The sequence below is a fragment of the Gigantopelta aegis genome, chromosome 2, assembly GCF_016097555.1.
Source record: "Gigantopelta aegis isolate Gae_Host chromosome 2, Gae_host_genome, whole genome shotgun sequence".
In the NCBI taxonomy this organism is placed as follows: Eukaryota; Metazoa; Mollusca; class Gastropoda; order Neomphalida; family Peltospiridae; genus Gigantopelta; species Gigantopelta aegis.
The window spans coordinates 21526061-21542442 of record NC_054700.1 but is presented as its reverse complement, the minus strand read 5'-3'; the positions used below and the strand labels follow the sequence as shown (position 1 = coordinate 21542442).

Here is a 16382-nt window from a genome sequence, read left to right as displayed (position 1 = left end):
TGGTTAGTCCCATGGCAGAGAAAGTAAACCCGTATGTGTCCACTGGTATGGTTTGTGATGTGAAACAAGAGTTGTGTTGTGTCCTAAAGGCAATATCAATCTATCCAGGGTGTACCCAATCTCTTAGCGTTTAGCTGGTATAGAGAATTCAGATACAGGACGTAGTTTGGCCTTAACCTCGGTTACTGGAGAAAATATGGTTGTCCGGATACATAACGTTTTCTTGTGTTCGAAGTTTGTGAAGGGACCAGTCGTTATGCGTGTTGTGAAGGACACTTGCCTGTTGAAGACATAGGAGTTTTGTTGGGTAACGATTTGACTAGTCAGTGTTGCCAGCCCCAAGGTGACAAATTGTTAATTGAAGACAACCCTTTACCCATAAAAGAGTGTGAGGTTGATGAGATTAGTTATCCTGCGTGTGTAATAACTAGGGCTATGGCCAGAAGGGTAACACGAGACCCAGAGGATATTTGTGATTTGTCTGATACGTGTGTGAGCCATGAAATTGGAGTGGATGAGGTTATCAGTAAAATGGTAGATAAGTCAACTGAAGAACTAAAGGTGGTGGAACCTGTTGACCTCCCGCAGAGGGTAAATGAACCAGTTGTGTTTGATAGAGGGGACTTACCTTGTAATAGACAAGAGTTAATCCTAGAGCAGGGGGCTGATCCAAATGTGTTGGCAGCTCGCACTACATTGTTAACTGATGGAGTATTAATGAATAAGAGAGTTAGAGATAGGAGGTTGCCGGCGACCGAACTAGCTAGGAAGCATCTGAGCTATGCTCAGAGCAAAATAAAATCAGTGTTTGATAGGAAGGCTAGGAGTCGGCAATTTAAACCAGGGGACAAGGTGCTGCTGTACCTTCCCATTAAACGGGGTTCGTTACAGAACAGGTATTTCGGTCCCTATATTGTGCACAAACGAGTTAATAAGACAGGGTATGTGATAAACACTCCTGATAGGGTTAGGAAAAGTAGGTATTGTCACATCAATTTGCTAAAAGGCTATTTTGACAGACTGCCGATAGTTCTAGAGTTACCTGTCCAAATTGAGAGTCACTAAATTTCCTGTGATGACGTCAAGACTGCAGAGATCAAATTAACCAACAGCCAGATTCTAGCAGACTTGAGCCCCCAGCGAGCAAAGTTGACTACATTGATCCAAGACAATGTTTCCATTTGTCAGGACCTTCCAACGGTTACCAATACCTTAAGCGAGGATGTGCCTTGGAACCCAACGCTACACCGATTCGACAGCATGCCGATCGGAGAAAACCTGGAAAACGTGCGACACTGAAAAAGAAGGAAACGAAGTTCCAGTGGTCAGATGAATGCGAGAAGTCGTTCAACCGTCCTAAGCAGATGCTCTCCTCGTCTCCCGTGATGGCAGCACCGGACTACCGAATGCCTTTCAAGCTGGCTGTGGATGCCAGTGACGTGGGAGCTGGAGCTGTGCTGTTCCAAGAAGATGAAAATGGAATGGATCATCCTGTAAGTTTCTTCTCCAAAAAGTTTGACTAACACCAGGTGAACTATTCCACTATAGAGAAGGAAGCTTTGGCCATGGTACAAGCTCTGAAGCATTTTCAGATCTACGTGAAATCGGCATTGCATCAAGTGGTGGTCTTTACTGATCATAATCCTCTTACTTTCATTCACCGAATGAAAGCCACCAACCAGAGAGTTTTGAGATGGAGTCTTCTTCTGCAGGAATTCCCAATTACCATTGAACATATTAAGGGCACATCCAATGTAATCGCTGATGCCCTGTCCCGAAGTTGAACGTTATGATAATGTGTTGCCATTCTTGATTTCTGTTTTGTTTTTATATATTTTATTGTATACCAGGGACTCAGAGACTCAGTAATAAGGTGACTACCAGTAATAAGGTGACTACCAGTAATCACACTATGTGTTATAAATGCCCGGATGCGTCGGTTAACGCACATTTGTTTTAATGTAGTATATTTCCCTATTCCTAGAGTAGAGGAAATATCCTTTTTGAGGTGGGGGGGTGTGACGGAAGATGCTCTTATCTTGCGATATTGTTTTAGAGGGCCGTGTGCGGCTGGGTTACGTAATACCCCCGCGCGACGGTGGTCGAGTTGTTCCCAATACACACCCAGACCAGGTGTGGCCAGTGGTTACGTAATACCTCCGCGAGTTCTGTTTTACGACCTTGTATTCCTAGCGGAATGGCGACAGTAAGTCTGGTCATCTAAGAAAATATGCCGTCTTGGTCGCTGTGGAAATATCCCATGATAGGGGGAGTACCGCGATGTGCACCCAGGCGATATTCGGCTTTGTAATAAATAGCTAGGATTTTAGATTTATCGGGGAGAATCATTGGAAGGCTCCCGGGAACGTTAGTCCGACTGGACTTGGTAAATATATATTTCTGCTCTGTTGTATAACCTTGATGTGATTGATGTGACTTTAAATATTTTAATACTGTATTATACCAATATTATTTAGACAGTGTTTCCGGTAATCTGACGAAGTAAATTATAGGCTTAACTTTTCTAAAATTATTAAAGCTTAACCAGTCATCCTAGAGGACCTAGGTAAACTGTAGGTTATTGTTTTTATTGTGATATGTACTAGTATTATTTCTGTATTACAAGGTTGCTGAATGAGTAGTTACGGGTTAATTAAAAATTAACCAGTTAGGAATAGAGTTGTAATTCCTTTATTAATTAAGTTCCCCTGGCAGCGTTTCTCAATTATCACACGTATGTGTGTGTGTTGTATCACGGTGAAGTGATTAGAATATTGTGTAAACTAGACACCTAGTGATTAACTAATTAAGTGATTACTTCTGGGTTGTTATTATTATTGTTGTTGTTAATTAATTAACTGCGGAAAATATATTTGTCAGCGTAGTATTAATACAGATTCCAAAGTGTATTGTGTTTTTGTTGTGTTTTCTAGTGAACTAAACGTGCTATAATAACACATATTTATATAAGATCTTATCTCTGATATACCTAGAGCCGAGCCACTCGGGTATTGGACTGCCCGATACAGAGAGATGTAATAGATATACAGTTAAACAGATATTTGGATAATCGTGTTTTATTCGGTTACGGGTATTATAGGATCCCCGTGACAGGTGTTGATATGGAAGATGCTTTCTTAAATGGACTGAGTAATCACAATTTGCAAAGTCTGAGGTACGACGATTACACAGCCTTTTGCCAGAACTGGATATCCTAGGTGTCAAGACGGAAAACAACTTTCCTCTTTCGTGATTAGTAAATGCCTACCTTAATTGGACTCTTTTTGTATCTCCCCCATTACTGAAAGAAAAAAAAAACGCACCTTAAGTTGAAATATATATTTTAGGGGTACAAATTCAAATATAATTTTTTGAAGTAAACGAAATCTTGGCTTAAATCCAGGGGAGCAGACGAAAATGTGCCAAAACTATAAGAAATGTCTTGGATGAACAATTATAAAATGACTTTCCAAAACGTATTTGCTTAATTTAGCTCCCAGGGTGTACAAGCTCTCACCATGACACTTCTAAGTATATAAATATAACTTGATTCGTTAAAATAACACCAAACATGTTTGTTTGGACCGTCAAAACAAGGTTTTTCTTCAATAGCTTTTTTTTCGGTTCAACAAAATCGAAAATTACGTAAACAGATGGATGGAGTATTCATTCTAGAGCCGTATCGCAATATTATTTTAATCAGAAAGGCATTTAGCATGCAGCTGTAATACAAAATGTAGTCACCGTCGTGTGTCGAAGCGACCTTTATCCGCCATTTTGGCAGTGGTATACGAAGTTCAAGTACGTGTCGTACGGTTTAGGTTGGACCCCTTGACGACACATCCAAAAACAAGACACAAGACTGAATACCATGAATTAAAAACAAATGCATCGAATCAAAGATCGCGATCAAACGGCAGCTGAAGGTCAGTGGGGAAAAACAAAATAAAAATCCAAACATACGAAAGACATGGGACCCAATTTATTTATTCACCCATCCCTGTCAGTGCTTTCTTTATTTTAGTCGCACTATATATTCACGCGACGAGCCTCAAAGGTGCTATAATTTATGCACGATTGGTAAATACCACGTGATCGGAGTCGGAGTTGTAGCTATATTTAGAACAGTCCGTGTCTGAACCTCTTGGATAGAGGCACATTAATAAAGTTGAAAGAAAGAACTGCCTTCGATCGAGCTTGAGATTCGAACATATGTATAATAATAATAATAATAATAATAATAATAATAATAATAATAATAATAATAATAATAATAATATTAATTTTATTTAATAATGGTTAAAGCTTTAGTATGAATGGATTCGGAGTCTCTACAGAGTATACAGGCACGGCGGAAGCAAGTAGACATGGGGGGGGGGGGGGGGGGGGGGGGGGGGGGGGGGGGGGGGACTGAGATCGAGAGCGCAATGAGCCCGAGTTTCTCGGGGGATTTTCTACCAATAATATTTTTGTACCCAAAGTTGCAAATTTTATATTTAATGATGTCACCGTAATAATCAGATGTGTCGGACACATGGTGTTATGTAGCAATTAGCAATATATTTGCCGTGCTATTTATAGCTATGCGTAAATATTGTAGCTTTAATCAACTGAGGGGAGGGCGTTCACGGGGGGTTTGGTAGTACCCTAAACGTCACCAGCTTAAAACTATCTGTGAAATCTGCAATGTTGGTCATATAGTTGAGACATTGTCTAGCAGTTAGTTTAATATTGAACAAGATAATTTATTACTGTAGGCCAAATGGGGGTTTAGGGTTTGTTTTTACTGATTTTTTATTTTAGTTAACGTTTTTAGCAATCGGAAGTTATGGCAATCACATGAGCTGGCTTTGGAAATAGGTTGGTTAAATATGGGCTGAAGGGTGAGTAGTCAATTTGACAGAACTTGTAGACTTTTGTTCTTTTAGCAGATAAGGCCTACTAATGCCAACTCGAAGTATAGCTGTGTTTAGGGTTCCCATATCGACCCTAGACAATTGTGCCTACCCAAACGTTTTTTTAAATTCAGTCTCCGGCATATGAAGTGCTATAAAACAACTAAAATCTGCTGAACAGAAATATATGTTTGTTTAAATCCTACTCACCTACCCTAATGATTTACAGGCACGTATGGTTGATAATGATGTGCCTGAGTCAGTGCTGATTACGGGGTTAAGCAAACAAAAATACCTCTGTTCTTGCAAGAGAAAAACTTAGTATTTAAGGATAAATACAAAAAGGATGTCAACTAGAAACTAGTTTGGATGGTGTGTCGTGATATGCAACCCTTTATTGTTGTAGACGAACAGGGATTCCGCGATCTACTGTCCTCTCTGCAACCTGCATACAACATACCTAATCGACGCGCCCTTCGAGACAGGCTCATTCCTAAACTTTATGATTCCACCAACGCAGATTAAATTACTGCAAAATTCAGACTATGTTTCTTTTGCAGTAACAATAGATCAACTGATGCATGGCAGTGACTGCATATTTCCTGTCGGGAAACTGATCAATGTCATGACTAGTGTCTAAAAGTCAATTACATGTCACAGTCACACCATGCTCTCAACATGTCACAATGTCTGTTCTCTTGCCTGAAGTCTTGGAAGCCTGACTATGAACAACAAACAGTACCAATATATGTGGTCGCAGACAATTGTGCAAATGTGAAAGCAGCAGTTGGTCTTTGTCCTGCAACCAAGTTCACCGGTGTGAGCTGCTTTGCACATACTGTCAAGTTATCATTAAATTATGCAAACTGTTATAATTCCACAGTTAGGCAATGCCATCGCAAAAGCTAAAAACATCGTTAAGCACTTTCACCGAAGTGCAAAGGACACGCATACGGTTCACGAAGTTCAAACGCAGAAGAACAAAAAACAACACACTCTGAAAAACGTGTGCTCATATCGATGGAATTCTTGTTATTATATATTCGAAATGTTCTTGAGCAACGGGAGCCCATAACAGTTGTCCTCTCGTCGACTGAGATGGTGAGTGGAAGACTTTAGAATATTATGTTAATGTTCCGAAGCCATTTGAAGATGTCACGAAGATGATATCCACATCGAGATATGCAACCATATCCATGGTTATTCCTGTTCTAAATATGCTGGCAGAACACAGGGGAACAACTGAAATGAATGACTGGCAAAGAATTCTGTAAAAACATATCATCTTTATGGCCTAATCAGATGTATGATATGCCTGCATATTTGGATCCAAGATTTAAGGACTTTGTTTTCACTGATGAAGATGCTAAAACTAAGGCGGCTACGTAAATAATTTCTTTGGTGGTATACAATCACACAGAAGAGCAGGACCATAATGTCAATGCAACCAAATCTGAAACCATGAGTGCTACACACACATCTCCAGAGTCAGCTAGTGTGACTGCCAGCACTTCCGATTGTTTGGTCTTCAATCTAGTGGTGGTGAAAACAAAACAAAAGGAAGGTAATACATCTGAAAAATCAGTGAAAACCAGCATGGATGTTTAGGTTGATAAATATCACACCTGCATTTCACAGTTTGCGGTGAAATGACTAAATTTAGTTTGAGGAATCGGAGTCTTCAATGTACTAAAGTGAACAGTTATTGGACCTTAAACTGTCCCCATATTATTGGTGGAAATACAACTACTTTGGCCAGGATGTGCTTACCCTTTCCCGTAACGTCTGTGCTCTGTGAACAAATTTTTAGCAAGGCTGCTTTTATAATCTCTCAGAAGCGAACACGCCTGAAACCCGACATAGCTGAAACACTGATGTGTTTAAGTCAAAATCTCAAAAAACAAAACGTAGACATCAGACATCTCTGAAACTGACGTTTTTAGAACAAAGTTGTTTCACATGCTGTTGTTTCATAACACAGTTGTGCCAAACGTTATTAAAAGGAGTGAAAAAGTATCATTGTTGTTAAGTTTTACTTCTTTTCATAAAAATGTTCATAAAAACTGAAACCGAAACTCTCCTCTTTTGTCCTAAATTCCATAATCGTACATCAGTAGTGTTAATATTTAATATATGCAACTTAGTTACCAAAAACGCTCTGTTGGTCGGCCAGTCTTTGGAGAGTGGCAGTCCTCCCATGGGTGGTGCATTGGTCATACATTCTGAAGGATCCTCCACCTCAGTATGAGCACTGTCAATGTACTGTGACGGTGCGTCACATACAGGTGGAGTGCAATGATCTGAAGAAAACTAGAAAATATATTTGGCAGAAACAATGAGAGTGAATCATTTTGATTCCATTCTGTACTTTTGTTGAAATTTCTTCGCCAATCTAATTAAAATTAGCTCCACTATTACATGTGGATCTAACACCAGCCAGTTGGAGCTGATGTCCACCAATCAAAACCTTACTTGCAGAATCCTGCCAGTGATTTAAAAATAATTTGAAAACATTCCGAATTATCCTAAGGTATACGACATGTTTCATGTGAATTACGAATGCCTTAAAACATGTTTTATTTTATAAAATAAATAATTTGTAATGTAAAACTGAAGTCTGATTTAGTTTTGTTTTTGTTTTTAATAAATAAATAAATAATTTGTAATGTAAAATTAAAGACTGATAACCCACCCCGTACGTATTGGTATGGTTCGCTGTACTGCGGCCACTAAAATAGACTCGCCCGATATTTTTAGAATGTGTATGCTCCCAAATAACGTTATAAAAGGCGAAGTGTGATTGGTCAATATTTAAATTATTATTTACAGACGAAATGTTACCTGGACATTGGGGACTACGCAGTGTTGTTAGTTTTAAATCACTGGCAGGATTCTGCAAGTAAGGTTTTGATTGGTGGACATGAGCTCCAACTGGCTGGTGTTAGATCCACATGTAATAATGGAGCTAATTTTAATAAGATTGTTTCTTCGCGATATTGAATTTTATTTTAAAATTAATTTTTTATCTACATTGTATGTGATATTTTTTCCACAGTTCTTTACACTCTTTTAATTTATCTATTGAATTTGTATATTGATGTTGATTATGAATTCATTTATGCGTTTACCCTTAGTTTGACATCAAACAGCCGATGTATTTTTCGTACTGTGGTGTTGTTAAACATTCATTCATTCATTCATTCATTTTGTTAGTCGGAAACATCTTGCAATAGAAGCAAACTCGGGACATTCCCTTGAACAGATGTATATTAGGCCAGACCGTACTAAGAAATGTTTGTATGGTGTCGTGGTCAAGACATCGCACATTAGGCTGGTAAGTACTGGGTTCGCAGCAGGGCGCCGGCTTCCACCCAGAGGGAGTTTTAACGACTCAATGGGTAGGGATCATCACATTGTTTTTCCATTACCACAGTTTGATACCCAATACCCGATGTATTTTTCGTGCTGGGGTGTCGTTAAACATTCATTCATTCATTCAATGGGTAGGGATCATCACATTGTTTTTCCATTACCACAGTTTGATACCCAATACCCGATGTATTTTTCGTGCTGGGGTGTCGTTAAACATTCATTCATTCATTCAATGGGTAGGTAGGTGTAAGACCACTACACCCTCTTCTCTCTCAGTAACCACTAACCACTATCTTGGACAGATAGCTGAGGTGTGTGTTCCCAGGACAGCGTGCTTGCACCTTAATTTGATATAAGCACGAAAATATGTTAAAATTAATCGGTGTTTAACGACACCCCCGAAAACGATACTTCGCCATTGTGTACATATGAAATTATACACATGAAATTTAGAGTCATTTATTATTACCGGGAAACAAAAATAACTCGAATTAAATAATGCAGAAGTTAATTAGACTTCCAGAGTGCTTTAACGATAAACCGAAATTAAACGAAACAATTAGCCGCTCAATTGATTTGCTTTAGTATACGTATACATTTACTGTGAATTGTTAATGTCAGAAGTGGACAGAAATATCCTCTCAACAACTGTTTAGTGCCGGTTTCCAGGAAATGGCACAGACTATCGTCTTTCCTAGTTTTTTTTTTTTCCACCGTTAAATCGTTAATCGATGCATGCGTTATACTTGTAATTGATACCTTGTAAACTGGTTTAATCCCCACCCACTACCGGCGGTTTGAATATAATATCATCTCTGTTTAGATAGTATCTTGTATCACATGTACATAATTGAGATAGAAACGAAGCGGGGTATTTAATCGTGCCGTAGATGGGTAGAGAGAGAGGGAACCAAAGAATCTGAGAGAAAGAGAGAGAGAGAGAGGGGGGGGGGGGGGGGGGGGGGGGGGGGGGGGGTGAGAGAGAGTTAAGGTTTGTTTTGTTTAACGACACTACTAGAGAACATTGATTTATTAATCATCGATATTGGATGTCAAACATTTTTGACACATATATATATATATATATCCTAGAGAGGAAACCCGCTATATTTTTCCATTAGTAGCAAGGGATCTTTGATATGCACCATCCCACAGACAGAATAGTACACACCAAGGCCTTTGATATTTCAATCGTGGTGCATTGGCTTGAATGAGATATAGCCCAATAGGTCCACCGACGTGGATCGATCCCAAACCAACCGCGCATCAAGCGACCACTTTACCACCGGGCTACGTCCCGCCCAAGAGAGATAGTTAAAATTTGTTTTTGTTTAACGTTACAACTTGAGCATATTCAGTCATTTGTAATCAATATAATTAAAAGGCTATTTGATATCAAACATTTGATCTTTTTTATACATAGTCCTAGCTAGAATCTGCTACACTTTTCCATTAGCATCAGCACCTTTCACTCAGAAAGAACAGCACATAATGCACTTTGATATACCAATCTTGGGGCACTGGTTGGGAAACAATCAGGGAATGGTCCACCGCGGTGATTCGCTCCTCAGGAGAACGCTTTAGTGAGAGAGAGAAAGCACGACGCACTGATGGACGGATAACAGGGGCACAAGGGCGGAACCAAAGGTGACTTGTCCTACCTGCGAACAATTGTCTCTTTTTTTAACAATTTGTTTAAAATTTTCATTGAAGTGCCCGCTTGAGGGTGTTGGTCCATGTGCACTTGGTCCTCTCCCTAAAATATTTCCTGGGTCCGCCCTTGAGACAGAGAATTGTTTTAAAATAAAAAAAACAAAAAAACCCATAGCGATAAAGAGAAATGGGGATAAAACATAGGTTGGATGTATGAAGAGATAGAGAGAAAGGGGGAGGGAAGAGATACTGATTTATAATGCCTGTTAGGTTTTATTTTAATCGAGTGTAGAAAATATGCCATACTGCATTACTAGTATAATGTATTCGCTAAGAACACTTAGATGTATTTGGTTCCACTATATGCGAAATAGCTTCCGGCTAGTAATCCTAACATTTAATAGAATAGTTAATGATATTGGCAATTCTACAGTTCGTGATAATTGTGATAATGGTTGTTATGAAACAAATTTAGCTTTATCTGCATAATAAATGTACACAATTTCGTTTCATCCAGTACTATTTGTGTCCTACGAAATAATTTTAGGGCATCTGCAATATTATGCACTTTAATTTTGTGCAAAACATCCTGTTTTATTCAAAATGACCCAAGACCAGTTCCACCTTACTGAGTTAAATATTCGGTTAAAATGTTGTACTATTCGTAATTATGGTCTGTTGTTAATCACATGTGCTAACATTGTCGCCATTGATCCTATCAGAGGTTTATCGGATCTTGGATAACAAATTAAATGCAGTTTACTTTTCCTGATGTACTATTAGGAAAGAATAATCGATTCCAGAAATAGACTCTCTTAATACTTTAAACACATACATTCTATAAATTGACGAGAGATACCAGAAAAACCAACTGCATTCGCAACAATCAAGCCAAGCTTCTCTTGTTTTTAACGATAGCTCATTTATAATTAATTCCAATCTCTATTTCCAAAGTACCTAGTCTCTGATTCCACCCCCGATCTGCGAGAATAGCGACTTCAGCCAATGTCATCGCGTTGTCGACGATCACGGGGCATTTCTCGATGCCATTTCTCAAACCTTCCGCATTCGTTGGCAGAACACACGCCCTGTTTCCCAGCGAAGTGCTGTCCACCCGCCTCGTTCCGCAAACTCTGGCTGAGGATCGATAGGGTTATGATGGCCACGGCATGTGACATCGGTTCTTCGCTTAATTATGTGTGGGATTGAAGGCGGGGTATTACTCTACCATTCCGGATATCACGGCTTTAATAAGCAGTTATTGCAAGGTGAAAAATCTTGTCAGGTGTTACTTTTTTTTCTGCAGTGAACAATCGAGAAAAAAGGATACTGTGATTGAATTTCGCAGAACGAAAAGTTTTTGACGGCGATTTGAAAGCATTAGAATCAACAAGGGGGAAAAAGAGTTTAAAAACAAAAAATTAAAAACAAAGAAAGAAAGTTTTGGAACACTTGGCTACGTCATATATGATGACTATGCGAAGAGGCGCCAAGGCAAAATGACTGATGTTGTTCCCGTGTCTTCTTTGATAAGCAGATATTTGCACAATACTGAAAAAGTGAAAGAGGTAAGTCCAAAATGTTCATCTGTTTGATGTGTGTTAATACGTTTTGCGTGTCTCTATTTATAAGTGTGCATCTTGTAGTAATTTTCGTCTGTGAGCTTGGTTTCACGAATTAGGTACTTACGTCTGTCTGTATGTTTGTATGTCCGTCTCTTCGTCCAGCTCAATTTACGTCTTTAGTGGGCTCTCTTTTTTTTTTTCTTCTTTTTTTTTGGGGGGTGGGGGGGTGGGGGTGGGTGGGGTGGTAGTGAAATGTAATATAGGGATATGCTATGCGCCGGCAGTAGATTTATCCTCTTCCTTCCCCCCCCCCCTCCTTCCTTCCTCTCCCTCCCTCTCTCTCGCTCTCTCTCTCTCTCTCTCTCTCTCTCTCTCTCTCTCTCTCTCTCTCTCTCTCTCTCTCTCTCTCTCTCTCTCTATGTTTGTATGTCCGTCTCTTTGTCCAGCTCAATTTACGTCTTTAGTGGGCTCTCTTTTTTTTTTTCTTCTTTTTTGGGGGGGGTGGGGGGGTGGGGGTGGGTGGGGTGGTAGTGAAATGTAATATAGGGATATGCTATGCGCCGGCAGTAGATTTATCCTCTTCCTCCCCCCCCCCCCCCTCTTCCTCTCCCCCCCCCCCCTCTCTCTCCTCTCCTTCTCTCTCTCTCCTCTCTCTCTCTCTCTCTCTCTCCTCTCTCTCTCTCTCTCTCTCTCTCTCTCTCTCTCTCTCTCTCTCTCTCTCTCTCTCTCTCTCTCTCTCTCTCTCTCTCTCTCTCTCTCTCTCTCTCTCTCTCTCTCTCTCTCTCTCTCAACTTTAGTTTGGCACCCAATAGCCGATGTATTCTTGGTGCTGGGGTGTCGTTTATTCATTCATTCATTCCGTAGCATATCGCAGTGTCAAGTTCGTACGCGTTCAGCATCTTAGATGGAAGGAATGAAATGTTTTATTTAACGACCCACTCAGCACATTTTATTTACGGTTATATGGCGTCGGACATATGGTTAAGGACCACACATATATTTAGAGAGGAAACCTGCTGTCGCCATTTCATAGGCTACTCTTTTCGATTAGCAGCAAGGGATCTTTTATATGCACCATCCCACAGGCTTTTGTTATACCAGTTGTGGGGCACTGGCTGGAACGAGAAATAGCCCAATGGGTCCACCGACGTGGATCGATCCTAGACCGACTGCGCATCAAGCGAACGCTTTACCACGGGGCTACGTCTCGCCCCCACCATCTTAGAAGACAAGTAAGTGCTATCGGCGAAAGTGTGCGTGTGTTGGAAGTTTATGTATCTATACTTAGGGTGATCGTTATGGAGCTAACTCTCTGAACGCATGCCGATCAATTGATCCTTGTCAGTGGACTTATCTACTGGCCCGTTACATATCGCTTTACACGACTGGTATATCGTGTATGGGAAGTGTGCGTAAATAGGAGCAGGTTGTACTTGTAGCACGGTGTGTTTCCTTTCTTTCTCGCTATACGAAGATTTTACATAAATATATCGGACATCCGAAAATCGCATTTGTACCGTTAAATATATATGTGTGTGTGTGTGTGTGTGTGTGTGTGTGTGTGTGTGTGTGTGTGTGTGTGTTCCTTGACTTCAGTAGCTTTTATATTTGGGCACGCACACTGTGTATCCTTTATTGAGCGACACACCACGACTGGCATATCAAAGGCCGTGCTATGTGCTATCCGTCTGTGGGATGGTGCATATAAAATATCCTTTGCTGCTATGACTCAAAATGACCATAATGTTATGTTTGACAACCAACAGCCGATGATTAATAAATCAATGTGCTCTAGTGGTGTCGTTAAATATAACACATTTTTTTATGGAGCGAAAGGCAAATATTAAAGGTACGGGTGACCTGGTGTGATTGGGAATACCGAAGCTGGGTCCATGCCCACCCCTGGCTACGCCAGTGTTTTCCTTTGCATATAAAACATTTCTAACAGCTGGCAGTCTGCATAGAAGAATCTGGTTTCGTCTCTATAACTAAAGTAAGTACGTAACTAAGCGACATAATTACTATACCCCTGCGCGTGCTGTGACCTTACCGTGGTGCAGGGGTGTAACATTCTCTTTGAGAATGGCCAATACAGCACAAATTGAAGTTTAGAGTAAAAGTCAGTATCTATCTGTGATATTTGTATTTGTATTTTTGCACAGTTCTTTACACTGTTTTTATTTATATCTTGAATTTTTCTGTTGATGTTGATCATCACCTTATTTGTTTCCATTACCATAGTTTGACACCCAATAGCCGATGTATTTTTCGTGCTGGGGTGTCGTTAAACATTCATTCATTCATTCATTCATTCATTCATTACTTGAAACTAATTACTTAATTTGATACCTCTACTTTGGCCGCTATTATTTTTTTTTTTATTATTATTTTTTTTAATGGGAGTATTTCGTTAAACTAAATATTGAAATGTCATCCAGCTTCAGTGGATTGAACTTACAATCATCAACTTTAGTTGGTCGCAGCTGGTTGTGTAAATGTCAAAGTTCTTTCTTGTGGTTTTTGCGTGTTGTTTTTTAATCCTATTCAAATGTTTATTTACTCGGTTCCCGTTATGGTCTTTGATTACATTTATTTTTTATGTTAAAAATTGGAAGTTAATCTTGTTACTATTTCATTTTCTTTACAATCATCTGGCGAAAGGGATTTCTTTATTCGTGTTACTTTTATGATTCCCTTCTATCTTAATTAGTCATCTTTTTTAACGTCATGTATTTTTCCTTCTAGTAAAATGAAATGTGACTGTCCTCTTTGGCATTTTGGGGAGGAGAGATCTTGCTCAGTCTGTAAAATTGAATATCCTCAGCGGACATATTTCGTTTATCCTGACGCAACCAGAGCTGTGAGAAAATATTTATTGGTGTAAAGGGAAAAACTATTGCAAGTTTTTTTATATACCACTACTTGTCAGAATTACTATATGTGTGATATCCAGTAGCCGATGCACCTCAGTGTGAGCACTGTCAGTGTACTCTGACTGTGCGTCACATTTTGGTGGAGTGTCAGTTTCTGAGAGAAATTCGAAAAGATATATTTGGACCACGAACTGTGATGGAATCCTTTCGATTCCATCCAGAACTTTTATTGCAATTTTTACGTGATACTGAGTTTTATTCTATATTTTAATTATATATATCTGTGATATTTGTATTTTTACACAGTCCTTTACACTGTGTTTTTATTTAACTGTTGAATTTTTATATTGATGTTGATCATCACATTGTGTTTACATTTACCATAGTTTGACACCCAATAGCCGATGTATTTTTCGTGCTGGGGTGTCGTTAAACATTCATTCATTCATTCATTCATCCAGTAGCCGATGATTAATCAGTGTGCTCTAGCGGTGTAGTAAAACAACACATTTTAGCTATGGCGTTTGGCTTGAACTTGGCGGCACCGTCAGATTGTTGTTTCGATTGAAGGAAGTTTGTTTTCCAATTGTGTATTTATTTATTGCACAAATTACTGGATCAAACTCCTTGTTGGCAGGCTTACAATTGCTGTAGTGGCAAGATTTAGATCAGACGGTTGTAAAAAAGAGTAAAGTTTGTTTTATTTAACAACGCCACCAGAGCACATTGATTTTTTTTTTTATCTTATCATCGGCTATTGGACGTCAAGCATATGGTCATTCTGACACTGCTATTGTTAGAGGAAACCCGCTGTCGCCACATAGGCTACTCTTTTACGCCAGGCAGTAAGGGGATCTTTTATTTGCGCTTCCCACAGGCAGGATAGCACAAACCATGGCCTTTGTTGAACCAGTTATAGATCACTGGTCGGTGCAAGTGGTTTACACCTACCCACTGAGCCGTGCGGAGCACTCGCTCAGGGTTTGGAGTCGGTATCTGGATTAAAAATCCCATGCCTCGACTGGAATCCGAACCCAGTACCTACCAGCCTGTAGACCGATGACCTGAGTGCTTGCATGAGGTTATTGTGTTGCACGATCGAACCACCTCAGTGGATCCATTAAGCTGATTGGGGTTGGTTTTTTCGTTCCAACCAGTGCACCACAAATGGACAAAGGCCGTGGTGTGTGCTTTCCTGTCTGTTGGAAAGTGCACATAAAAGATCCCTTGCTACTAATGGAAAGAACGTAGCGGGTTTCTTCTCTGAGACTATATGTCATAAATAGCGGATGATCTAGTAGTGTCGTTAAACAAAGCAAAATTTTATAATTGCCATAGGTGAGCGTTTTGCAAAGAGCAAAACATTTTAAAATTGCAGTAGGTATCAAAGTTCAAACCGTCTATATCCCAGTGTTCTCGCTGGGTGAAAATTAAAGGTGGGCAGTCACGCAGCACCACACCCTTCAAACACAAAATGTGGGGGTGGGTGTGGGAGAGCTTGGTTACCATATTGTTGTGTGGTAGTCGACATTGTGGAAAGACATACTCCGTATTTTGCCTACAAAAAAGTACAAATAGGTTTATATGAAATACAAGCCAACGGGTCTTTTAATTGAACTGAAGATGTTGTCGGTCTGACATTCACGGGCAGTTTCGGTTTTCATGAACCGATCAAAGTTTTAATATTATTTTAATAAAGATTTCAAGATATCCGAAAAACAATAAAGATGTTTGTAAAGTGATCCCCTAATGTCGGATACATTTTTGTTATTTATATCTTCATCGAATGAATCGATCACTGTGATACAATATGATCACCAGCTGATAAAAAGTAGTTTCGTTTTTCTTAAGGCGGTGTATATAATATTTGGCACCCAAGATAAATGATTTTAATGATAAACACTACCACTTCCGTTGTTTATTCATTTTTGTTTTGTTTTTAAAGAAGAAACCGTGGTGGGTGTATGTATATGGCACCCGCGCCCCTTTCCGCTCCATGTGATCAATAATAATTAATATTAAGG

At 39.5% G+C, this 16382-nt stretch overlaps 1 protein-coding gene across 1 annotated transcript in view; it reads left to right on the top strand.

Annotated features, from left to right (window-relative positions):
- The first annotated feature begins 11018 nt into the window (after positions 1–11018).
- The window catches only part of LOC121377465, an 89033-nt gene continuing 83669 nt past the window's right edge, over positions 11019–16382 (top strand). The window contains exon 1 of the mRNA XM_041505468.1: positions 11019–11488. The gene's annotated coding sequence lies outside the window, so the exon portion shown is untranslated. The remainder of the gene's footprint in view (positions 11489–16382) is intronic.